Genomic DNA, 27,500 nt, shown 5'->3' with positions numbered 1-27,500 from the left:
TCACAACTACAATTTCCATTGATTTTTGAGCGATTTCGATTTCGATTTCACTTGCCTTAACAGGTCTTTGCAAGCAGAGTTTTGTGTCCCAAGAAGGAAAGGTATGCATAAGTGGGCTGGCTACATCCCAGGTAGAGGCCACGAGTTATGGTCTCACTTGTCCTGCTAGGTCTTCTCACGCACAGCATACTTCCAAAGGTCTCGGTCACTAGTCATTGTCTCAGTGAGACCTAATGTTCGAAGGTCGTGCTTCACCACCTCGTCCCAGGTTTTCCTGGGTCTACCTCTTCCACAGGTTCCCTCAACCGCTAGGGTGTGGCACTTTTTCACACAACTATCTTCATCCATTCTCGCCACATGACCATACCAGCAATCGTCTCTCTTGCACACAACTGATGCTTCTTAGGTCCAACTTTTCTCTCAAGGTACTTACACTCTGTCAAGTATGAACACTGACATTACACATCCATCGGAGCATATTGGTTTCATTTCTTGTGAGCTTATGCATATCCTCAGCAGTCACGGCCCATGTTTCACTGCCATGTAGCATGGCTGTTCGTACACATGTGTCATACACTCTATGTATATTTACATATGTATGTATATTTACATATGTATGTATATATATATACATATATGTGTGTGTGTATATATACATACATATATATGTATATATACATACATATATATGTATGTATATATATATACATATATGTGTGTGTGTATATACATACATATATATGTATATATACATACATATATATGTATGTATATATACATATATTTGTATGTATATAAATGGCGAACAAGAGTGTGGGGTAGAATGAAAGCATTTAAAGAGGTCAGGATAACGCGTGTAAGACTCAAAAAGCAGAATGTTACAATTGAGAAGGTGAAAGACAATGACCTTTTCGTGTGCACAGTCTGAGACAGACCATGCCTTTCTCTTGCTGGACTCAAATTTCATCTGTGAATGCATGGTAAATGAACCTCCACCAACTATTCTGATTATATGTCTGTGCACACCTTTGAATGCAGTGTATGCTAGAAGGTTTGTAAATCCAATGGAGGCTTCAAAAGACATTTTAAGATCCACAGAGAGCAGAACTTATCTGAAGCTCTTCGTGGTCCAGATCGGATGTGCAGTCTAAATGGATGTTTTTTCAGAACGCTGTCTGGTTTAAGAAGCCACATCAACTGCCATGATGGGGCTAAGGTGTAGGTACAGGAGGTGATCAAACTCTGCATAAGAAGTGGACAACCACCATGTATGTATGTTATTATGTATGTATATCTGTATGTATATATATATATATATATATATATATATATATATATATATGTGTGTATGTATATATATATGTATATGTGTGTACGTATATATATATGTATATGTGTGTATGTATATATATATGTATATGTGTGTATGTATATATATATGTATATGTGTGTATGTATATATATATGTATATGTGTGTATGTATATATATATGTATATGTGTGTATGTATATATATATGTATATGTGTGTATGTATATATATATGTATATATATGTATGTATATATATGTATATATATGTATGTATATATATATATGTATGTGTATGTATGTATATGTATATATATGTATGTATATGTATGTATATGTATATATATGTATGTATATATATGTATGTTTATATAATGTATGTATATATGTATGTATATATATATGTATATATATGTATATGTGTGTATGTATATATATATGTATATATATGTATGTATGTATATATATATATGTATGTGTATGTATGTATATGTATATATATGTATGTATATGTATATATATGTATGTATATATATGTATATATATATGTATGTATATATATATGTATGTATACTCTTTTTTTCTCTTTTTACTTGTTTCAGTCATTTGACTGCGGCCATGCTGGAGCACCGCCTTTAGTCGAGCAAATCGACCCCGGGACTTATTCTTTGTAAGCCCAGTACTTATTCTATCGGTCTCTTTTGCCGAACCGCTAAGTGACGGGGACGTAAACACACCAGCATCGGTTGTCAAGCAATGCTAGGGGAACAAACACAGACACACAAACATATTCACACACACTTATATATATATACATATATACGACAGGCTTCTTTCAGTTTCCGTCTACCAAATCCACTCACAAGGCATTGGTCGGCCCGGGGCTATAGCAGAAGACACTTGCCCAAGATGCCACGCAGTGGGACTGAACCCGGAACCATGTGGTTGGTTAGCAAGCTACTTACCAAACAGCCACTCCTGCGCCTATGTATATATATATATGTATATATATATGTATGTATATATATGTATGTATATATATGTATGTATATATGTATGCATATATATATGTGTATGTATATATGTATGTATGCATGTATGTTGTATTCCTGTGAAACCTGAACATGTTATGAAAAGCATTTTAAATTGTTAGAACAATTCCACCAAAAATGCCTTCATTGCATTTAAAAAATTAAATGGAGTTCTTTTACTCCAAACACAGATGCCCTTGCATCTGTGGGCATCACCTCAATTTAAGCTCTCCTCATCCATCTATAGTACATGACTATACCAGCGCAGACGTTTTCCATGCTAGCATGGGTTGGACAGTTCGACTGGGGTCTGGGAAGCCAGGAGGCTGCACCAGGCCCCAATCTGATCTGGCAGTGTTTCTACAGCTGGATGCCCTTCCTAATGCCAACCACTCTGAGAGTGTAGTGGGTGCCACCGGCACAGGGGCCAGGTGAGGGCTGGCATTGACCTGCTTTGATACTTTTATGTATTACTGGCACGGGAGCCAGTCAACACAGCACTGGCATTCTTCGTTGCATTTGGATGGTGCTTTTTACGTGCCAGTCGGGGCGAAGGGGCTGGCATTGACCACATTTAGATGGTGCTTTTTATGTGCCACTGGCATGGAGAGCCAGACAGGTGGCTGGCATCAGCCACAACTAGAATTTCCATTTGATTGTGGTTTGATTTGATCTTGATGTTGATGATGTACTTGACTCAATAGGTCTCCTCAAGTACGACATGTTGCCCTACGATCCAAAGGTACTTTTTGAGTGGGCTGGTTATGTGACACTGGTGTAGACTACAGCTATGATCTCACTTTATTTGTGGAGTCTTCTCAGTCACAGCACATCTCCAGAGGTCTCAGTCTGTCGTCATTGCCTCTGTAAGGCCCAGCGTTCGAAGGTCATGCTTCACCATCTCTCTCATGTCTTCCTGGGTCTCCCTCTACCATGGGTTCCGTCCACTGTTTTGGAGTGGCACTTCTTCACACAGGTCTCCTCATCCATCCATAGTACATGACTATACCAGCGCAGACGTCGCTCTTGCATGCCACATTCGATGCTTCTTATGTCCAACAGTTCTTGCAGGGCGCTTACACTCTGCCGTGTGTGCACACTGACATTACACATCCAGTGGATCATGCTAACTTCATTTCTATTGAGCCTGTGCAGGACGTCAGCAGTAATGGCCCATGCTTCACTGCTATGAAGCATAGCAGTTTGCACACATGTATTGTACAATCTACCTTTCACTCTGAGTGAGAGACCCTTTGTCACCAGTAGGGTCTGAAGCTTTCAGAACTTTGCCCGGGCTATTCTTATTCTAGTGGTAAAACTCTCTGAGCATCCACCCTCAACCCACTACAGACTTGGTCATCTAGGTAGCGGAAGCTGTCAACTACTTCTAGTTTCTTCCCCTGGCATCTGATGCTATCTGTTTTCTGAGCATCTGTGGTGAATATTTCCCCTGTGCATCTGCCGCACACAAAAGCTATCTTCCCTGTTGATCTTCCTTTGATGTTGCTGCATCTCTTATGCATCCATAGCTTACACTGGGCACATCTTATAGAGTTTCTACCTGCACTTTTTCTACAGATCAAGCAGTTTTTACTTTAAATGGAATGTAATATTATTTTATTGGTTATTATTATGTATATATATATATATATATATATATATATATTGGTAAAACGGTAAGATAACAAAAGAAAGAAAGAGACCTCAATATTATGTAAATAGAGGAAATTTATCTATACAATAATATGTTACATTACTCGATAGTTAAGATAAAACTCTGAGTTTCAGATGCCGAAGTGGAAATCCACGACATCTCTTCGGTTATCTGGCTATTTGAAAACGATAGCGTTTTCAAATAGCCAGATAACCGAAGAGATGTCATGGATTCCCACTTCGGCATCTGAAACTCAGAGTTTTATCTTGACTATCGAGTAATGTAACATATTATTGTATATATATATATATATATATATAACAGAGGAATTCAAAACAGGTTGCCCCTGGGAGCTCCTCTATGCTGATGACCTGGCTCTCATAGCAGAATCACTACCAGAACTAGAAAAGAAATTTCAGGTGTGGAAACAAGGGTTAGAATCAAAGGGCCTTAGATCAAGCAGTTTTTACTTTAAATGGAATGTAATATTATTTTATTGGTTATTATTATGTATATATATATATATATATATAACAGAGGAATTCAAAACAGGCTGCCCCTGGGATCTCCTCTATGCTGATGACCTGGCTCTCATAGCAGAATCACTACCAGAACTAGAAAAGAAATTTCGGGTTGGAAACAAGGGTTAGAATCAAAGGGCCTTAGAGTAAATGTAGCAAAGACCAAAGTTATAGTGAGCAGAAAGGCGAACTTAGCACACACCCCATCGGGTAGGTGGCCCTGCTCGATCTGTAGGAAAGGTGTAGGTAGAAACTCCATAAGATGCACCCAGTGTAAGCTATGGACGCATAAGAGGTGCAGCAACATTAAAGGGAAATTAACTGATAAGATAGCTTTCATGTGCGGCAGATGCTAGGGACAATAGACACCACAAATACTCAGAAAACAGATTCCATCACACTCCAGGGGGAGAAACTAGAAGTAGTTGATAGTTTCCGCTACCTGGGTGACCAAGTTAGTAGTGGGGGTGGATGCTCAGAGAGTGTCACCACTAGAATGCGAATAGCCTGGGCAAAGTTTAGAAAGCTCCTACCCCTACTGGCGACAAAGGGTCTCTCACTCAGAGTGAAAGGTAGATTGTATGATGCATGTGTGCGAACTGCCATGCTTCACGGTAGTGAAACATGGGCCGTGACTGCAGAGGACATGCGTAGACTTGCAAGAAATGAAGCTAGCATGATCCGCTGGATGTGTAATGTCAGTGTGAATGCACGACAGAGTGTAAGCATCCTGAGAGAAATGCTGGACATAAGAAGCATCAGATGTGGTGTGCAAGAGCGACGCCTGCGATGGTATGGTCATGTACTGCAGATTGATGAGGAGAGATGTGTGAAGAAGTGCTGCTCCCAAACAGTTGAAGGAATCAGGGGGAGAGGTAGACCCAGGAAGACATGGGATGAGGTAGTCAAGCATGACCTCAGAGCGTTGGGCCTCACTGAGGCAATGGCGAAGGACTGAGATCCCTGGAGATGTGCTGTGACTGCAAAGACCCGGGATGCTTCTGGCACCAGTTCCGCATAGCCCCTGCCCATTCAAAGTACCTTGGGTCCCAGAACATCTTGCTGTGCTTGAGGAGACCTGTTGAGTCAAGTGCATGTACATGAACATCGAAACAAATATCAATGGAAATAGTAGTTGTGATACCTGTGCCGGTGGCACATAAAAAGCACCATCCGAACGTGGCTGTTGCCAGCGCCGTCTCGACTGGCTTCTGTGCCGGTGGCACATAAAAAGCACCATCCGAACGTGGCCGATGCCAGTGCCGCCTTGACTGGCTTCTGTGCCGGTGGCACATAAAAAGCACCATCTGAACGTGGCCGATGCCAGTGCCGCCTTGACTGGCTTCTGTGCCAGTGGCACATAAAAAGCACCATCCGAACGTGGCCGATGCCAGTGCCGCCTTGACTGGCTTCTGTGCCGGTGGCACATAAAAAGCACCATCCGAACGTGGCCGATGCCAGTGCCGCCTTGACTGGCTTCTGTGCCGGTGGCACATAAAAAGCACCATCTGAACGTGGCCGATACCAGCGCCGCCTTGGCTGGCTTCCATGCCGGTGGCACGTTAAAAGCACCAACCGATCGTGGCCAATGCCAGACCCCCCCTGGCACTTGTGCAGGTGGCATGTAAAAAGCACCCACTACACTCGTGGAGTGGTTGGCGTTAGGAAGGGCATCCAGCTGTAGAAACACTGCCAGATCAGACTGGAGCCTGGTGCAGCCTCTATGGCTTACCAGACCCCGGTCGAACCGTCCAATCCGTGCTAGTACGGAAAACGGACGTTAAACGATGATGATGATGATGATGATATGTGTTTGTGTGGGTGTATATGTGTGTATATATATATATATATATGTATGTATATATGTATTTATGTACATATACATATGTGTGTGAGTATGTATGTATGTATGTGTATCTTAATCAACCAACCGTAACTAAGACAAAGAAATTCAAATGTGTTAACCAATTAGGTTTAGCTTAGGATTGAAAATAATCTCTCCCCTATCCCCGTAAGATTTTAAACCACTGAAATATTATATTAATAATAATGTAAGCGTAACTCGCAATGGCTTATCTCTTATTCTGTGAACTCTACATATGTATATATATCTATATATATCTTTTGTATGATGAAAAGGGGAAAAAAATTCTATATTTGTATTAGTGTATGTTTATGTGTGTGTATGTATATGCATGTGTTTGTTACCTGTATCATCATCATCATCGTTTAGCGTCCGTTTTCCATGCTAGCATGGGTTGTATATTTATATGTATTCAGAATAAGACTGAAGTTTCGATTTTGACTGTATGATATATGAATATACTGACATTGTTGAATTAATGTGCTTGCATCTTTCATAAACATCTGTCTATATATTATATTATATTATACTATATTCTATGTTGTATTTTTTATTTACTATGTATTGTGAATAGCAGAATGCACATAATCTAATATTAATATTAATAATAATAATAATATTGGTAATGTAATGAACATTGTATATGTACCCATGGATATGGATGTACATGTATATTCCAGTATATATAATTAATTGTCTGTACCTTGATGTTGATGTCTAGGAAGGGAAGTGCGTTGTGGCTGGTATCTATTGTGAAGTTGATAGATGGGTGTAGTGTGTTGAGGATGTTGTGGAATGTTTGTAGATCTGATCTGCTCCAAAAGATGAAGCAGTCATTGAATTAGTGTTTCCACTTATTCTTGATGTCTTCTCTGAAGTCGTATTCGAAGACTTTCCCTATTACATCGTATAATTTGTTCTCAAGGAAACCCATCACCAGGTTGGCATATGAAGGTGTGAATTTTGTACCCATAGCCGTGCCCTTTATCTGTCGGTGTGTCTTGTTGAATGAGAATGTGTTTTCTTCAAGTATTAATTGGGTGGCTTTGGTGATAAAGTCTGTTTTGAAACGTTTATCTATGAGTTCCCTGTATTTTTCTACCTATTGTTTATTGCTTCCAGATCCAGGGTGTGTAGTATGTTCGTGTATAAGTTTGTGACATCGAAGCTTGCAAGTATGGTGTTTTTTGGAACTGTATTTGGAATGTGTGTGAGGAAGTCTATGTGATCCCTTATGTAGCTTAGTATCTGTGGGCATAAAGGTTTGAGGAGTACATCTATGAAGTGGCTTAGTTGTTGTGTTGATGCCTGGGGTCCTGCCACTATTGGTCTCATTGTGAGGTCTGCAGGCCTTTGTATTCTTATATAGTGGTTTCTCTGTTCCTTTATGGCTCTCTGTATTTCAGAGCTTTTATGAATTTTAGGTAATCCATAAAAGTTGCTATCTTTGGTTCTTGAGTTGCATAGATAGTCTTTCTCCTTGTCTGTAAAGGAGACCTGGTATTCATTGACTAATGTTCTAATTTTTTTTATTGTTGCTTTCTCCTGTGGTGTTGGTTCCTCTTTATAGTATGTCTGGTTGTTAAGCAACTCTAGTATCTTTTTTTTTGTAGTAATCTGTATCCATAATTACTATTGCTTCACTTTTGTCAGCTTCTTTTATAATGATCGACTTGTCATTTTTTAGTTTTTGTAAGGCTTGTTTTTCTCCTCTGCGAAGGTTCTGTTTGCATTTGTGTGTGTTGAGAGGGAATTTGGAGATTGTCTCTATGTATGCATCTAGGTGTTTGTCACTTCCCTTGTAAGGGGTGAAATGGGATTTTTTATTTTCAAATGGGCGGCTGAAGTTTTTAGTTCTATGAGATTTGGAGTGGGTGTGGGTGTAAATTTGAGGCCTGTGTATATATATGTATGTATGCGTATATATGTATGCATGTATATATATGTATGTATATGTATATATGTATGCATGTATATATATGTATGTATATATATGTATGTATATATATGTATATATATGTGTCTGTATATATATATGTGTATATATATATATATGTATGTATATATATATATGTATGTATATATATGTATGTATATATATGTATGTATATATATGTATGTATATATATGTATGTATATATATGTATGTATATATATGTATGTATATATATGTATGTATATATATATATGTATGTATATATATGTATGTATATATATATATGTATGTATATATATGTATGTACATATATATATGTATGTATATATATATATGTATATATGTATGTATATATATATGTATGTATATATATATGTATGTATATATATATATATGTATGTATATGTATGTATATATATATGTATGTAATATATATGTATGTATATATATATATGTATGTATATATATATGTATGTATATATATATGTATGTATATATATATGTATGTATATATATATATATGTATATATATGTATGTATATATATATGTATGTATATATATATATATGTATATATATGTATGTATATATATGTATGTATATATATGTATGTATATATATGTATGTATATATATGTATGTAATATATATGTATGTATATATATGTATGTATATAATATATGTATGTATATATATGTATGTATATATATGTATGTATATATATATATGTATGTATATATATATATGTATGTATATATATGTATATATATGTATATATATGTATGTATATGTATATATATGTATGTATATGTATATATATGTATGTATGTATATATATATGTATGTATATATATATGTATGTATATATATATATGTATGTATATATATATATGTATGTATATATATATATGTATGTATATGTATATATATGTATGTATATGTATATATATGTATGTATGTATATATATATGTATGTATATATATATATGTATGTATATATATATGTATGTATATATATATATGTATGTATATTATATATGTATATATATATATATATATGTATGTATATATATATGTATGTATATATATATGTATGTATATATATATATATATGTATACATACATATATGTATGTTGAGTTTCTGTATGGAAATGATTGTGACCTGTTGGCACATTCTCAGAAAGATATGCAGCACATGGTGAATGTGATTTCTGCAGCATGTGCAGTATTGGGTCTAACAATCAATCTTAAAAAAAACTGTTATAATGTACCAGCCCGTTCCCTCCAATATGTATGTGAAACCTTTTATAACTGTGAATGGTCAAAGGTTGGAGGCGGTAACTAGATTTATTTATTTAGGAAGTACTTTGAGCACTGCTGGTCTTGACGGTGAACTTTCATAGAGAATCAGCAGAGCTAGGAGTGCTTTTTGTAGGCTTGATAGGCGTTTGTAGAAACAACATAATATATTGGGTTGACAACTAAGGTACCACTGTTTTTTTAAATTTTGGAATTTATTGCGTTTATAAATTTTGGAATCTAATTTTTTTGCAGAATTCTGTTTTGGAATCATTTTGGAATCTATTATGTTTTTTTTCTAGTTAATTTTTGTTTATTTTCAAATTATTAAAATGGGATGTCAAGCTAAGAAAAATGATCATTTTTGACACCACCTAAGCTGCTTGTGACATTTGTACTGTGTATGGAGAGGGTGCCATAGCTGAAAGAACCACTTGTGGTCGGTATGCCAAATTCAAAAATAGAAATTTTGACCTCAAACATGCACCTTATTCTGGCCATCCAGTTGAGTTCAATGAAGAGCGATTAAACCAATTTTTGCACAAAAATTCTCATCAAACAACAAAGGAACTGGCAGAGAAAATGGAATGCTCCCACACTGCTATAGAGAAGCATCTTCACTCAATGAGAAAGGTTCAGAAGTATGGAGTATGGGTTCCGCATGCTTTAAGTGACAACACCAAAAATCGAGCCACAATCTCTGCTGGTTTGCTTGCTGGTCACCACTCAACTCATGGACTCAAGCAACGATTTCTTTACCGAATAGATACTGGTGATGAAAAATGGTGCTTGTACATCAGTATGAAGCAGCATAAGGAATGGCTTGGCTCCAGTAAACAAGCGACACCACGTGTGAAAGAAGATCATCTGCTTGAAACAAGTTCCTCATCTGCATAAAATGATGTTGTGCATATAATGGGACTGGGAAGGGATTATCCATTATGAATTGCTTGAACAGAATCAAACAGTCAACACGGAACTCTATGTTCAATAGATGGAATGACTCAACACGGCTATCCAGGAGAAAAGACCTAATCGGCAGCATGGAGTTCTGCTGCATGACAACGCCCGCCCTCATATTGCCAATATGACCAAAAAAGCCATTCAAACGCATGGGTTGGAAGTGCTGCCACACCCATGTACTCTCCTGATTTGGTACCAATGGATTTCCACCTCTTTCTATCTCTTTCAAATGCTATGCATGGAGTTTCATTCAATACTGATGCAGAATTCAGAGCTTGGTTGGATCAATTTTTTGAGTCAAAATTGGGTGATTTCTACCAAAATCTTGAACGTTGGGAAGAAGTTGTAAATAACAAGGGTGAATACATTATTAATTAATAAGTTGTTATTTTTCATTAAACCTTTTAAAAAATTTAAAGTTTAAAAAATGGCTGGAACTTAGCTGCCAACCCAATATCTTCACATGGGCTGTGACTACTGAGGACAGAAATGAAGCTTGTATGTTTCGCTGGATGTGAAATGTCAGTGTGTCAGTGTGCACATACGGCAGTAAATGATTTGAGAGAAAAACAGGGTGTATGTAGCATCAGATGTTGTGTGCCAGGGAGAAGACTGGTGGTTTGGTCATGTGATGCATATGTATAAGGACAATTGCATCAAGAGGTGCTGGTCTCTAATTATAGAGGGAATATGTGGAGGGGGTAAACTCTGGAAGATATGGGATAAAGTGGTGAGATGGCAGAATCATTAGCACGCTGGACCAAATGCTTAGCAGTATTTTGCCTGTCACTATATTCTGAGTTCAAATTCTGCTGAGGTCGACTTTGCCTTTCATCCTTTTGGCATCGATAAATTAAATACCAGTGAAACACTGGGATTGATATGATCGACTATACCGCTTCCTCAAATTTCAGGCCTTCTGCCTATAATAGAAAGGAAGTGGTGAGAAAGGATCTACACATGTTGGGGCTCACAGAGAGGATGATGGGACCAAGACTCCTGGCGGTTTGCTGTGCTTGAAAAGATACATCAAGCTAAGTAAAAAATGTGGTTGCCCTTCCTTCCATACAGGTTCGTCTCCTGCATCTCTAATCTTGTGGACTCATAGGGGCTGGGTGCCACGTAAAATGCACTCATGCTGATGCAGTGTAAAAGCATCCAGCAGACACTGAGCCTGAACAGCGCTTCAGCTGGTCGGCTTCTGCCAAACTACCCAATCCATACCAGCATGGAAAACACATTAAATGATGATGATATTCTTTTACTCTTTTACATGTTTCTGTCATTTAACTGCGGCCATGCCGGAGCACTGCCTTTAGTGGAGTAAATCGAACCCAGCATTTATTCTTTGTAAGGTGCCACACAGTGGGAATAAACCTGGAACCATGTGGTTGGTAAGCAAGCTACATACCACACAGCTACTCCTATGCCTATAATTATTAAATTTTCTTTGACAGTTTCCCCTTTCTTTTCTTTCAGCGATAAAACAATGATGGAAAGTGTTGTGAATTTCATATCTGATGTTGTCCCTCAGGTAAATATTACTTGTCTATTCTTTCAAAATCACTAAAAGTTCGTTACACAAACTTAGCAAAAGATCACAAAAAATATTCAGTCTAGACCTCACTTGTTTATTAGAGGAAGTCCTGGGTTATCACAGGCTTGTTTTATTACCAAATCACTTTTAATTTTTCTGTTAAAAATTCATACAGTTCTGTATTTAAGAGATGAAGAATTACATACATTATTTACATTTAATGGATATTTGTCATCATCTTGTTTGTTGTTAACACAATGTTTCGGCTGATATACACTCCAGCCTTCATCAGGTGTCTTGGGGAAATTTTAAACCAGGGTTCTCATTTCTAAGGTATTTTTTGATGTTATTACCATTATTATTCAGTTCTATTTTTAAGAGATGAAGAATTATGTACATTATTTACATTTGATGGCTATATCAGCCGAAATGTGTTAACAACAAAAGCCCACGGGCATATGGCATAGTGGCTAAGAGCATGGGCTACTAACCCCAAGATTCTGAGTTCAATTCCAGGCAGTGACCTGAATAATAATAATAATAATAATAATAATAATAACAACAACAACATTGAAAAATTACCTTAGGAATGAGAAACCAGGTTCGAAATTTCCCCAAGACACCTGATGAAGGCTGGAGGGTATATCAACCAAAATGTATTAACAACAAACAAGATGAGGACAAATAAGCCCACGGACATATGGTGTAGTGGTTAAGAGTGCATGCTACTAACCCCAAGATTCTGAGTTGCATTCCAGGCAGTGACCTGAATAATAATTATAATAATAATAATAACAACAACATTGAAAAATACCTTAGGAATGAGAACCCAGGTTTGAAATTTCCCCAAGACCCCTGATGAAGGCCGGAGGGTATATCAGCCAAAACATGTTAACAACAAACAAAATGAGGACAAATATCCGTCAAATGTAAATAATGTTAAAAATTCAACTATGGGGGACACTATGTAATGGAATTTCAGCAGAGATCGCATTTAAGCTATTCTTCTTATAGTAGGAACATGCGTTCAGTTGGCTGTTAATATAGGTGTAATTTTTATTTCTTCTCAGGCTTATGGCAATGCACAGAAAACAGATGACAGGGAAAAAGTGCAGTGGGTTCGCTTTGAGCAATGCGACGCCAATGGTGAGTTCAATTGATTCTCAACTAATTGCTTCTAATTCCAGTAAGGTTTTATAATCTTGTCATTGATTGTTCATGATCATAAGTCAATACTGTGGGCATTTTTTCAGATTTTCTGTAGAAATCATAGCTAGCACAATTTAACATATTAAACACTTTCCTGGAAGCTGGTACATAAATATTAATGGTGTAATGTAATGCAGTATTTCATTATGCAACCAAAATATACACGACCTACATGACAGAGTTTAAACGCCCTGAGAGAAAGCATCAGATGCGGTGTGCAAGAGAGATGACTGCGCTGGTATGGTCATGTGTTGCGAATGAATGAGGACAGCTGTGTGAAAAAGTGTCACACCCTAGCAGTTGAGGGAACCTATGGAAGAGGTAGACCCAGGAAAACCTGGGATGAGGTGGTGAAACATAACCTTCGAACATTGGGTCTTACCGAGGCAATGACTAGTGACCGAGACCTTTCGAGATATGTTGTGCTTGAGAAGACCTGACAAGCCAAGTGAGACCATGGCCTATGCCAGTGGGTGTAACCAGCTCACTTATGAATACCCTTCATTCATTGGACCATAAACTTTGCTTGCGAAGACCTATTGAGGCAAGTGAAACCAAAATCAAAATCAAAATCGCTGATGTGGCTGATGACAGTACTGCCTGATTGGCACTCGTGCAAGTGGAACGTTAAAAGCACATCCGTGTGTGACCGTTGCCAGGGCCAAGAATTGGCTCCCATGCTGGTAGCACGTGAAAAGCACCATTCGAGCGGGATTGTTGCCAGAGTCACCGGACTGGCTCCCGTACAGGTAGCACATAAAAAACATGTTTTGAGCATGGTCGTTGCCAGACTGGCCCTTGTGCCAGTGTCACGTAAAAACACACACTACACTCTCTGAGTGGTTGGCATTAGGAAGGGCATCCAGCTGTAGAAACTTTGCCAGATCTGATTGAGCCTGGTGCAGCCTTTGGCTCACCAGTCCTCAGATAAACCGTCCAACCCATTGCCAGCATGGAAAGCGTACGTTAAACAATGATGATGATTGGATGATTTAACTGAGGACTGGTGAACCAGATGGCTGCACCAGGCTCCAATCTTATCTGGCAGAGTTTCTACAGCTGGATGCCCTTCATAATGCCAACCACTCCGAGAGTGTAGTGGGTGCTTTTACATGCCATCGGCATGAAGGACAGTCAGGCGGTACTTGCAACGGCCACGCTCAAATAGTGTTTTTTATGTGCCACCTGCACAGGAGCCAGTCCACCGGCACTGGCAACAACCTCGCTTGAATACTTTTTCACGTGTCACTGGCACTTTCAGTGGCACAAGTGCCAGTATGGCAATGCTGGTAATGATCACGCTCAGAGGGTGCTTTTTACGTGCCACCGGCACAGAAGCCAGTTAGCTGCTCTGGCAATGATCACGCTTGGATGGTGCTTTTAACGCACCACTAGCATGGATGCCAGTCATTGAATTTGATTTTTATTTCACTTGCCTCAGCAGGTCTTCGCAAGCAGAGTTTAGTGTCCAATGAAAGAAAGGTACGCATAAGTGGGCTACTTACACCATCTTTAGTTGAGTAAATCGACCCCTGGACTTATTCTTTGTAAGCCCAGTACTTACTCTATCTGTCTCTTTTGCTGAACCACTAAGTTATGGGAGACATAAACACGCCAGCATCGGTTGTCAAGCAATGTTGGGGGACAAACACAGACAAACACACACATACACATACACAATGTGCTTCTTTCAGTTTCCGTCTACCAAATCCAGGTTTGTGTATAATAATGTAACACAGTTGTATATATCAATTTTATGTATTTAACATTGGTACATAAATATTAATGACTTCTAGGGAGGTGGTATTTTGTCATGCAACTATAATGTACTATAAACTATGTTAAATGCTACATCACATGTTAAGGTTATCTCTACAGATTTTCTATAAAAATCACAGCCAGCACTGATTTTCTTATGGTATTTCGTATCTGAGATGTCAGTTCTAAACAAACGATGAGGTCATCATCATCATCGTTTAATGTCTGTTTTCCATGCTAGCATGGGTTGGACGGTTCGATCGGGGTCTGGGAAGCCAGGAGGCTGCACCAGGCTCCAGTCTGATCTGGCAGTGTTTCTACAGTTGGATACCATTCCTAATGCCAACCACTCCGAGAGTGTAGTGGGTGCCTTTTACGTGCCAGGCGAGGCTGGCAATGGCCACGATTGGTTGGTGCTTTTTACGTGCCACCGGCACGGAAGTCAATCAAGGCGGCACTGGCATTGGCCACGTTCAGATGGTACTTTTTACGTGCCACCGGCACAGGTATTGCAACTACAATTTCCATTTGATATTTTAATGTTGATGTACTTGACTCAATAGGTCTCCTCAAGCACAGTATGTATATATATATAATCATCATCATCATCCCTCAACATCCGCTTTTCATGCTAGCATGGGTTGGATGATTTGACTGAGGACTGGCGAACCAGATGGCTGTGCCAGGCTCCAATCTGATCTAGCAGAGCTTTCACAATCGGATACCCCTCCCAACGCCAACCACTCTGAGAGTGCAGAGGGTGCTTTTACCTGCCACCTGCATGAGGGCCAGTCTGGTGGTACTTGCTACAGCCATGCTCGAAATGGTGTTTCTTTACGTGATACCTGCACAGGAGTCAGTCCAGCAGCACTAGCAGCTGCCAGACAGCTGCTCTGGTAGTGATCCTGCTCGGATGGAGCTGTTAGCGCTCCACTGGCATGGGTGCCAGTCATCAAATTTGCCATATTTCAGGATTTCTTGCTCCTTCATCAGCACCTATCCAACCTGTTAATCATCCATAAACAGATTACTTGAACAGCCACTAATTACAGGACATTCCGATTATTAGATTATCTCCCTTGGCTAGGTCGCTCTCCTTACATACATTTCTACTTCTATGGACTACCCATACCATTGTTATTGTGTGTCACGTCATACCATGAATATTAAGTGGCTCGAGTTGAAGAATTGTTTGCGATTACATGGACAGTATGTTACTGGAAAAATGGCGGATTTGGTTAAAAAGTATTAAAATTCTTTCGATAAAGAACATCAATGAATTAAAATAAACAGACGAGAAGTGTACTTCAGACCGGAATAAGCAGAAACTTGTATCTCCTCATGGTGAAGTTTTACCTGATCCTAATGTACTGAAATCAGATTGGACTAAAGATCTTCATAAGTTGCCGAATTTTACGGATAATGAGGTTTACAGCTGCCCTGTGCTACGGATGAAGGCGAAGCGACAGTTAAGGAGTGGCATATTTTACCATGACAGACACGTCCACAACATTGAATATCACGATGTTACCGAAAGCTACTCTCACTGCATTGTCCGGTGTTTGGTAATCCCGTCAATACCAACATCTAACAAAAAGAACAATCCTGATCACAGAATGTCAAAGGTCACTGTCAATGTGCATTCAGCTGATTGCAACTGCACTGCAGGGAAAGAGCCTGTTTAATTAATTTGACTTTTCTCCTTGTATAATAACTTGTATTTTTTATTGGATGTAAGTAAATAAATGTACAATTGAAACAATAAATAATAAATAAATGAGACTTAATTTTGAATATTTTTTTTTATCTCTATCATATTTTTCAAATACAAATGCACAGTCACATACACATATCTCTGATCTATTGATGGTCCATTAGAATTGATGAAATGCTGGGAGCAAATCTGGCTATTTGCAGTATAAACAAAGTCTTTCCTCACAAATCTCGATCTCTGAAGCCAAATACGACGAATAGTGATGTTTGCAGGGTATCTATGAAGTGAAATAACTTTGCTGTCTACATTCTTCACTCTATAATTGCTGCATGTACAACTGTATTTGCGAGATTTCTTTGGAGACATCATATTAACTGGTGATACAGTGTGTGTGTCGGTAGTCCGAGAAAATAGAAGCAAGTCAAAATACGGGAGAGTTCCAATCAAGGGCAGATAACTGCCTTATCGAAATGACCTATAGTGGTGTGACATTATTGGATATATCAATTTTATGAGATGTAGCAAAGTCAGTGCTGGCTATAATTTCTGTAGAATTTCTGAAGAGATAACTTTAACAAGTGATTTAATAGCACTGCTAACAGAGTAGAATACAGTTCTGAATTATAAAGCATTTAATATGCTTTGTAGTATATTATGGTTACATAATGAAATACTGTGTCCCTACAAGACATTAATATATATATATATATAAGAATGTGTTTGATATGTAAATTGATTTATCCAATAACGTTATACCACTGTATGTGTTGACTATTCAAGCTATGAGTTCATGGATGGTTAATGGATTGGATATGGTGTTGAAGAAGGAACAAACACTTCTTAAGTATAGCAAATACACACATGAACCATTTTCCATCTTCAATCTCGTTGTTTACATGAGGTGTCTTAGATATGAAATGGTGTAATGAATCAGTACTAGGTATAAATTCTATAGAAATTCTGTAGAAATAACTTTAAGTATTTAATAGCACTGCTAACACAGAAGAGCACAGTATGGAATTATAAAGCATTTAACCCTTTCGATACCAAACCGCCCGAAAAAAATTTTGGTTAATGTGACCAAACCGCCCAAAGCTGTCCGAATTTACCTATTCATATTTAAATGAGAATATCAGAACAAATCTCTTTAGTACATTCGTGAAAACACGTATTATACTTCGTAAACAGTTCAACTACAGTTTTGTACAAAAATCGAAGTGTAATTTTAATTCCGTGAATTTTGGGAGATTTTTTTCCGAAATTTGTTCCTATTGTGTTTTCAAAATTTGTAATTCTGACAAAAAATGGATACGAATTTCATTATATCAAGCAGCGAGTCAGAATTCGAAGGATTTTCTACTGAAGACCTTCATAAATCTAACTCTATGACTGAAAAAAAAAAAAAGCACGTGGTATTTGATAATGAATCTGATGTTTCATTTTCCGAAAGTGAAAACAGTGAATCCGAGAGCTCCGACAGCGATAAAGAAAATGAATTGGCACCCGAATGGAGTGAAAATTTAAAAACTGTTTCTTTCGGTGATTTTTCTGAAGAAACTGGACCAAGCCACAAACTTTCCTTAGACTATTTCTTTTTACTTTTTCGAATAAGCCGATTTGAAATCATTACGGCGGAAACAAACCGTTACGCTAAATGTAAACAAAACGAAAGAAAGGATACTTAGTGGTTTCCCACAACCTTAAATGAAATTAAGGCTTATTTTGCCATAAATATTATTATGGGTATCAGAAAGTTACCCAGAATAACAAATTCTATAGTAAAATTTTGTTGTATGCCCAATTGAATATTAGCTAATAACCCATTTTCTATAGCAATGTTTGAACAAAATTTTAATAATTTTATATTTTGTTTACCTGTATCTCCCTGCAATTAGAGTCACTTTGTGACAAAAATTATAGTATAGAATTGGTTGAGAACATTTCATTAAATTATCTTCCAAAATTCACGTTAATATATTGATAAATAAAAAAGTTATAGTTGTTTAATGAAACCAGGCTAAATTTATGATTATGTTAGAAATTAATTGAAACACATAAGGGGTGTATTTTAGTCAGAAATATAGTAACGAAAGGGTTAATATACTTTCAATAGACAATGAACTTTGCTTTCGAAGACCTATTGAGGCAAGTGTAAACAAACCAAAATCGCTGACATGGCCAATGACAGTACCACCTGATTGGCACTCATGCCAGTGGAACGTTAAAAGCAAATCTGAGTGTGATCATTGCCAGGCCCATGGATTGGTTCCCATGCCGGTGACACGTAAAAAGCACCATTCGAGCATGATTGTTGCCAGCATTGCCTTACTGGCACATGAAAATCAACATTCGAGCATGGTTGTTGCTAGAACCGCCTGACTGGCCCTTGTGTCTGTTGCATGTAAAAGCACCCACTATATTCTCAGAGTGATTGGCATCCAACTGTAGAAACTTTGCCAGATCAGATTGAGCCTGGTGCAGCCTCTGGCTCACCAGTCCTCAGTCAAACTGTCCAACCCATGCCGGCATGGAAAGCGGACGTTAAACGATGATGATGATGATGATGTAGTATATTATGGTTGCATAACAAAATGTGGAAAGACTTCCACCTGTACCCACCGCCATTTTCTCCCAAATCAGTTTATTTAAAAAATTTTTTTGCCAAAAACCCCTGTTTTCATATACGAGGGTTTCCGGAAAATTGCCAGAAATTGGCATTATTAAATCCCCCGCCCCCCAATTCTTCAATTCTGACTTTTTTCCCCAACACTAACACTAACCCCCAACCCTAAAACCCTAAACCTAAAGCCTAACCCTAAAACCCTGACAGTAACTGTAACTTCAGAAATGTTTTGTAATTTTTGTCCGAATCATAATGTCCATATTTTTCCGCATATTTAGAAAAAAGAAAAATATTCTTAAAAAAAAAATTTTACAAAGATTTTTGGAAATTTTTTCAGAATCATAATCTCCGTATTTTTCCGCAAATTTGGAAAAAAAATTTCTGGAAAAAGTAAAAAATGAAGGAAATGGGGGTAGAAGGTTGGGGAGTAATTTTAAAATGCTGATTTTTTGCCAATTTTTTTGCAGATTTGTATTCCCTGTAGCCAAAAAGCAGGGTTTTTGTCGTAAAAAAAAAATTTTAGAAAATGGGTGGTTTTTCATGGGGTTTGGGTGGAAGTCTTGCCCAAAATGCTGTGTACCTATAAATCATTAAGCTTCCAGGAATGTGTTAAATATGTAAATTGATACATCCAGTAATGCTACACTACTACATTTACTGGCTATTTAAGCAATGAGTTTATTGATAAGTATTGGGGTTTGATGGGTGCCGATAGGGAAATGTTGTCTTTTATATAACATTAGACTTTAATAGCTTTTCCATTTATTCTAATAGATTTCAGCAGAAATCCAGATTTTGCTCACCTCGATGTAAAAGTTGGACCTCTTGTTATCATTCTGGGATATACAAATGGTGTCCAGGTTTGGAATTTAACTGTAAGTTTGTCATTTTATCACCGTTTTTAAATATACATCGAATATGCGTTCCAGAAGGTTTGGAGGTTTTCAGGAGACATTTCATCATTATTGTTTAATGCCTGCTTTCCATGCTGGCATGGATTGGATGGTTTGACTGGAAATTGGTAAGCCAGGGAGCTGCACCTGCTTCTGTGAGGCCCAAAATTTGAAAATCATGCTTCACCACCTTGTCCCATGTCTTCCTGAGTCTTTGTCTTTCACAGGTTCCCTCCACAATTAGAAACCAACACGTCTTTATGCAGCTGTCCTTGTCCATATGCATCACAGGACCGTTCCAGCACGGTCATGACTCTTGTACACATCTGATTCTCTTATGCCCAACATTTCTCCCAAGATGCTTATACTCTGTTGTACATGCACAATGACATTGCACATCCAGCAAAGCATACTACACAGACATGCAGGAAGTAAATAGACACGTTTAATTTTCAAAATCTTTTATTTAGTATTAATTGGTTGAAGGAGAGGTTTTCTTCTAGCTTTTTGTCCATGATACCCAACCTTATGCAGATATGTAACACATGTTCTTGGACTAACTTCTAGCTGTTTTGCAATGCTTCAAGCCTTCAGACGGGGTTCATTTTCCACAATTCTTTTCAAACAGTGAAGCTTTCTTTCTGAGGGCCCAGGTTGGCTGGAACGAGACTATAATTCTATTAACAGTAGCAAGAGGAATTTGAAGATTTTTGGCAATTATTCACTGGCTAAAACCAGCCTCAGATTGCTCAACAATACAACCTCTTTGAAAATCTGACAGTTCTGCTGAATTTTTTGTTCATTGCATGGTTACATTTCGCAAATGTTTAATATAATGGCACCTGAAATGAAAAAGAATAATTACATTGTAAATTCTTCAATGCTGAAAACATACTAAGCTGCTTAGCTCAGAAATTTTGAAAATTAAAGGTGTCTGTGTATGTAGATTTGAAAAAAAGTAAAAGAGAAAAGACAGTGAAAATATAACCACTCACCTTTGGGGATTGAGTGGGCATTATGCCTCATTTTTCATTCTTTCATACTATCATTCATTTCTTTTCACTTTTTCTTCTAATCTCATCCACTCTTTGTTAATTTTTAGTTCTCCGAGTTTGTTTAGTCACATTTTGTATTGTCTTTATGTTTTGCATTTGTTGAAGAGCATCTATGTCTAGCCTTTTACAGATAATAAAAAATTGATGTTGTGGTCTTCTCTGACAAAAGTCTTCTGATCTTCCTTGAAGCTCTTTGTCCTTTGAGGAAAGACCTTTCAGTTTGAATATACTTCTGGTAGTGCTCCAGGCACTTGTGAAAGACCAGGGAAAGTCTCCCAAAACTAAACATGCACAGTGCCCTTCTCACAGCCTCCTGGCTCTTCTCATTCAGTTTGGAAAACAACAGGGAAGGCCAAGGGTCAGTTCTATTGCCCCGCTCTGCTTAGAGGTTGCTTACTCGAATCAAAATGTACATTAGTGCATTGTTCTTGTGCAAATGTTATGGCCTTTTCTGATGAAAACCTTTTCCTAAACCTCCCCTCTGGCTTAAACACACTTGTAGGGATCTAACCACTTAGTGAAAAACCTAGGGAAGCCCTCAAAAGTGAAGGTGTGCACAAAATTTGTCAGAACCCATCTCCTTTGAAACGGGGACTTCTGTCTTCAAATGTTCTTTGTAGTGTTTGCAGAAACTTCATGAATGCCCTATGAAAACCCTACAATGTTAAACTATTTAGGACACTCGTCAGAGCCCATCTCTTTCAAAAGAGGGTCTTCTGACTTGAAATCTGCTTTGTAGAGCTCACAGAAAATTTATGAAGGCCCTATGAAAACTCTACAATGTTAAGGTATGTAAGACCCACATCAGAGCCCATCTCCTTCAAAAGAGGGTCTTTTGGCTTGAAATCTGAAGACCAAAGGTCAGTTTTGTTGCCCCTCTCTGCTTAGAAGTTGCTTACTTGAATCAAAATGTGCACTAGTGCATTGTTCTTGTGCAAATGTAGTGGTCTTCTGTTACAAAAATCTTCTGATCTTCCTCAAAACTCTATGTCCTTTGAAGAAAGGCTTTCCAGTTTGAATACATGTCTGATAGTGCTCCAGGCACTTGTGAAGGGCCTGGGAAAATTTCCTAAACTAAACGTACACAGTGCTCTTCTCACAGCCTCCTGGCTCTTCTCATTCAGTTTGGAAATCAACAAAAGCTGACAGGGTGTGAGATCTGGGCTCTAGGAAGGCCAAGGGTCAGTTCTCGAATCAAAATGTGTACTAATGTATTGTTCTTGTGCAAGGACCTTCGTCAGAGCCCATCTCCTTCAAAAGAGGGTCTTCTGACTTGAAACCTGCTTTCTAGTGAAACTTTATGAAGGCCCTGTGAAACCCTTACAATGTTAAGGTATTTTAGAGCCTTGTCAAATCTCATCATTGTCGTCGTTGTCATTTAATGTCCACTTTCCATGCTGGCATGCGTTGGACAGTTTAACTGAGGGGTAGCGAGCCAGATGGCTGCACCAGGCTCCAATCTGATCTGCCAAAGTTTCTACAGCTGGATGCCCTTCCTAATGCCAACCACCCTGAGAGTGTTGTGGGTGCTCTTTACATGCCACTGACATGAGGGCCAGTCAGGAGACACTGGCAATGACCATGCTTGAATGGTGCTTTTTATGTGCCACCAGCATGGGAGCCAGTCCAGTGGCACTGGCAATGATCATGCTCGAATGGTTCTTTTCACATGCTACCGGCACAGGTGCCAATCAGGCAGTACTGTCATTGGCTATGACAACTGCACTTGCCTCAACAGGTCTTCGCAAGCGCAGTTTATTGCCCAATAATTGAAGGGTGCTCTGAAATGGGCTCGTTATGCTGCACTGGCATAGGCCATAGTTATGGTCTCACTTGGCTTGCCATGTCTTCTCAAGCACCGCATATCTCCAAAGGTCTCGGTCACTTGTCATTGCCTCGGTGAAGCCCAACGTTTGGAGGTTGTGCTTTAACACCTCATCCCAGGTCTTCCTAGGTCTTCCTCTTCCACAGGTTCCCTCTACTGCTAGGGTGTAACACTTTTACACACAGCTGTCCTCATCCATACGCAACACAAGACCATACCAGTACAGTCATCTCTCTTGCACACCACATCTGATGCTTCTTAAGTCCAACTTTTCTCTCAGGGTGCTTACACTCTGTCGTGTATGCACACTGACATTACCATCCAGCAGAGCATACTAGCTTCATTCGTTACAAGCTTACACATGTCCTCAGCAGTCATGGCCCATGTTCCACTGCAATGTAGCATGGCTGGTCTCCTTTAAAAAGGGTTTTCTGACTTAAAATGTGCTTTGTAACGCTCTTAGACACTTCATGAAGGGCCTATGAAACACCTGCAATGTTAAGGAGGCTTGGACCTTTATCAGAGCCCCCTTCTTCAAAAGAGGGTCTTCTGATTCAAATGCACTTTATAGCATTCCCAGACATTTCGTAAAATTCCTATGAAACTCCTCTGATGCTAAGGGGCCCAGGATCTTGTCTGAGCATTTTTCAACTTTGAGACGACTGTAGGGATGGTAAGCCAAGTCTGGACTGCAGTGAGGGTTAGGAAAAGTTGGGCTTGCCCCATTTCCTTCAAAACAAGGTCATCTGATTTCAAATGCACTCTGCAGTGTACCCAGACTCTCCATGAAGGTTGGCATGTAAAATGGTCCAGGGTCTTGTTACAGCCTCTTTTGCCTTTGAAAGAGCTGTAGGGATGGTGAGGAAAAGTTGTGTTGCCCATCTCAGTCAAGTAGTTGGTTACCACGATGGAATTGTGATAAGCAGTGTTGAGTAGAGTATGTTCCAAATGCCTTTCCAGCAGTTTCAAATGAGAATGATAAAACATTATTTACATTATTTACATTTGGTGGATATTTGTCCTCATCTTCTTTGTTGTTAACGTAATGTTTCGGCTGATATACTCTCCAGCCTTCATCAGGTGTCTTGGCTAAATTTCAAACCTGGGTTCTCATTCCTAAGGTATTTTTCTATGTTATTATTATTATTAGTATTATTGTTCTTAAATATAGAACTGGACAATGATAAAAGATGGCAGGTTAGCTTATTAGTAGGATATTTTCAAAGCTCTGTCACAGCTGTTTCTTTTACTCTGGAATAACAAAAGATGGCAGGTCAGCTTATTGGTAGGGGTTGTCTAAAGTGCTTGCACAGCCATCTCTTTCAGTCTGGAATAACAAAAGGTGGCAGGTCAGCTTATTTATTGGTAGGGGTTGTTCAAAGTGCTTGCACAGCCATCTCCTTCAGCCTGGAATAACAAAAGTTGGCAGGTCAGCTTATTAGTTGTATTCAAAGTGCTGGTACAGCTGTCTCCTTCAATGTGGAATAACAAAAGTGGCAGGTCAGTTTATTTATAGGGTATGTCCAAAGCTCTGTCACCGCTGTCTCTTTCAATCTGGAATTTCAGGACAGGTCAGCTATTTAGATGTCTAGTAACAATGTTAATGATACATGAAAATTACAATTCTTTCCATTTTTTAATTTAATTATTGGTTTTTTATCCCACTTTATCCTTCCTAGACTAAAGGAGAAGCACAGGAGGTGATGTCGATCCGTCAGGGCCCTGTTCGAGCAGTTAGGATCTTGCCGACTCCTGTACCTGGTGTGTATTTTTCTTTTATTTGTTTCAGCCATTTGACTGTAGTCACTCTGGAGCACTGTATCTAAATATTTTCTAAATAATCTGAATATTTTCTCCTTTAGTTATTTGTGAATACTACATGCTAAAACTAATATCCAGCCACTGGTCAGAGATCTGCTTGATTGTGTGTGTATGTAAGTATATGTTTATATATATTGTTTATATATATATATATATATAAGTATAAGTATATATATATATATAAGTATAAGTATATATATATATATATATATATATATATATATATATATATAAATATATATATATAAATATATATATATATATATGTAGAACCGTCCAACCCATGCTAGCATGGAAAACGGACGCTGAATGATGATGATGATGATATATATATATATATATATATATATAAGTATATATATATATATATATATATATCATCATCATCATCATCATCATTTAGCGTCCGTTTTCCATGCTAGCATGGGTTGGACGGTTCTACTGGGGTCTGTGAAGCCAGAAGGCTTCATCAGGCCCAGTAAATCTGGCAGTGTTTCTACGGCTGGATGCCCTTCCTAACGCCAAGTATATAAGTATATATATATATATATATATAAGTATATATTATATATATATAAGTATATATATATATATATATATATATATATATGATTGATTGATTGATTGATTCTAGTTTCAGCTTATGAGCTGTGCCATGCTGGGCACCGCCATTTGGTGTTGCTACTTGGTTTCACTTCATGGAGGCTTTCTAGCAACTGCTATTTGGTGCATGAGAGAGTTCGATGCAGCTGCCCTCATCTGCCCCTCCTGCCGTGAAGTGGTTCATCTGGGACACCTGACAGGAAGAGATCCAGCTTCATTTTAAAGACATCTGTATCCACCCTATGCAGGTCTCTCAGGTTCTTCGGGAGGATATTGAAGAGCTGTGGGCCTCGGAAGCCCAGGCTATCACAGAATCTTGTCCTACATCTTGATGGCAGGTTTGGAGTCCTAGGCACCACGCAGTGGCGCCCAGTTCTGGCATTTGCGTAACTCTCGATGCCAAAGTTCAGGACACTTCCCTCCAGGATCTTCCAGATGTATATTATGGCATATCTTCCCGCCTACGCTCCAGAGAATATTTTTAATCTCTTGAGTCTTTCCCAGTAGCTTACATTCTGCATAGAGGCTATCTTCTTTGTGTAGCTTCGTTGGATCGCCTCAAGTTCTGTGATCAACTTGACACTGGATGGTGACCATAGCTGAGAGCAATAGTCAAAGTGGCTTAGGACAAGTGTCTTCCAGAGGACCATCATGGTTTTTTGTTCTCTTGTTCTAAAGGTTCTAAGAATCCATCCAGCCAGCCGTCTACATTTCATTGTCAGTTTAGCAACATGTACATGAAAGGTCGCGTCATCACTCATGTGAATACCCAGGTCACGCACTGATTGTGCCTCTGGGATTGCAATCCCTCCGCGTCCAGTGTATTCATTGGGTATTGCATTCAGTTTTGCATGCTGATAGTATAAAGCTTGAAACTTTCCAGCATTGAACTGCATGCTATTCTTTCAGCCCACTTGTATATTTCGTCCAGCTCACATTGCAGGTGTTTAGTGTCCTCAGGGTTCTGTATTGCCTGTGAAACTTTTGTATCATCTGCATAACTTGTGATCGTGGCTCTCTGCATGGCTGAGGGCATGTCTGAGAGGGCCATTATGAACAGTAGTGGTCCCAGAACAGTGCCCTGCGGAACACCGCTCACTATTTGTGTGTTAATGGAGGTGGCCCCATTGGCTACTACCACCTGACGTCTATCCTTCAGAAAGTCATGAAGCCATTCTCCCAGTTTTCCAACTATGTTGAGATCACGCAGTTTGTGACATATCATTCCATGATCGACTTTATCAAAGGCCTTTGCAAAGTCGAGATATATGACTTCCACATTTGAGTGGTTGAGCAGCCGTTTCAGCACCCAGTCATAGTGTTGTAGGAGCTGAGTTAAACAGCTTCTCCCTGGTCGGAAACCATGTTGGGTGTCGGGCAGCAAGTCATTCTCTTCAAGGAAGGTGATCAGCTTCCTTCTGACTATTCGTTCCATGACCTTGCTGATGTGTGAGGTCAGAGAGATAGGTCTATAGTTCTTGGCTTCCGCTCTGCTACCTCCTTTATGAATGGGGCATATTTTACCTTCCTTCAGTTTTCCTGGAAGTTTGCCAGCTGCAAGGAAGCTCTGAAAGAGGAACTGCAGTGGTCTTGCTAGGACTCTCTTACTGCTTTTAGGAGGATTGCCGGGAATCCATCGGGGGCCAGTAGCTGAGTCTGTTTTCATTTCATCTATAGCCTTGGTTACATCGTCTTCCTTTATATCGATGTAATCTATCGTCGCCGCCTCTGATTTTATATCTGCAGTGGTAAAAAAGTCAGTTGGATTGGTGATTTGGAGATGCCCAAGGGGTGGAGTGAAAACTCTTGAATTGCTCATTCAGTATTTCACTTACCCTCATTGGTTTTCTGTAAGTGTGCCATGACAACATACAGAACATATGCCA

At 38.7% G+C, this 27,500-nt stretch overlaps 1 protein-coding gene and 1 long non-coding RNA gene across 2 annotated transcripts in view; one reads left to right on the top strand and one right to left on the bottom strand.

The window, feature by feature from the left end:
* The window catches only part of LOC115209480, a 447,652-nt gene that overhangs the window by 331,126 nt on the left and 89,026 nt on the right, over positions 1-27,500 (top strand). The gene's annotated exons all lie outside the window — the stretch shown is intronic.
* Positions 16,950-26,831, bottom strand: LOC118762480. Its single transcript, XR_004998234.1, has 4 exons — positions 26,821-26,831; positions 26,761-26,762; positions 26,705-26,712; positions 16,950-17,096 (listed from the first exon to the last, which is right to left on the bottom strand). It is a non-coding gene; the product is annotated as an uncharacterized LOC118762480 (long non-coding RNA).

Source organism: Octopus sinensis, linkage group LG3 (assembly GCF_006345805.1).
Source record: "Octopus sinensis linkage group LG3, ASM634580v1, whole genome shotgun sequence".
NCBI lineage: Eukaryota > Metazoa > Mollusca > Cephalopoda > Octopoda > Octopodidae > Octopus > Octopus sinensis.
The sequence above is the reverse complement of the archived record's forward strand: the minus strand, read 5'-3'. Positions and strand labels throughout refer to the sequence as shown.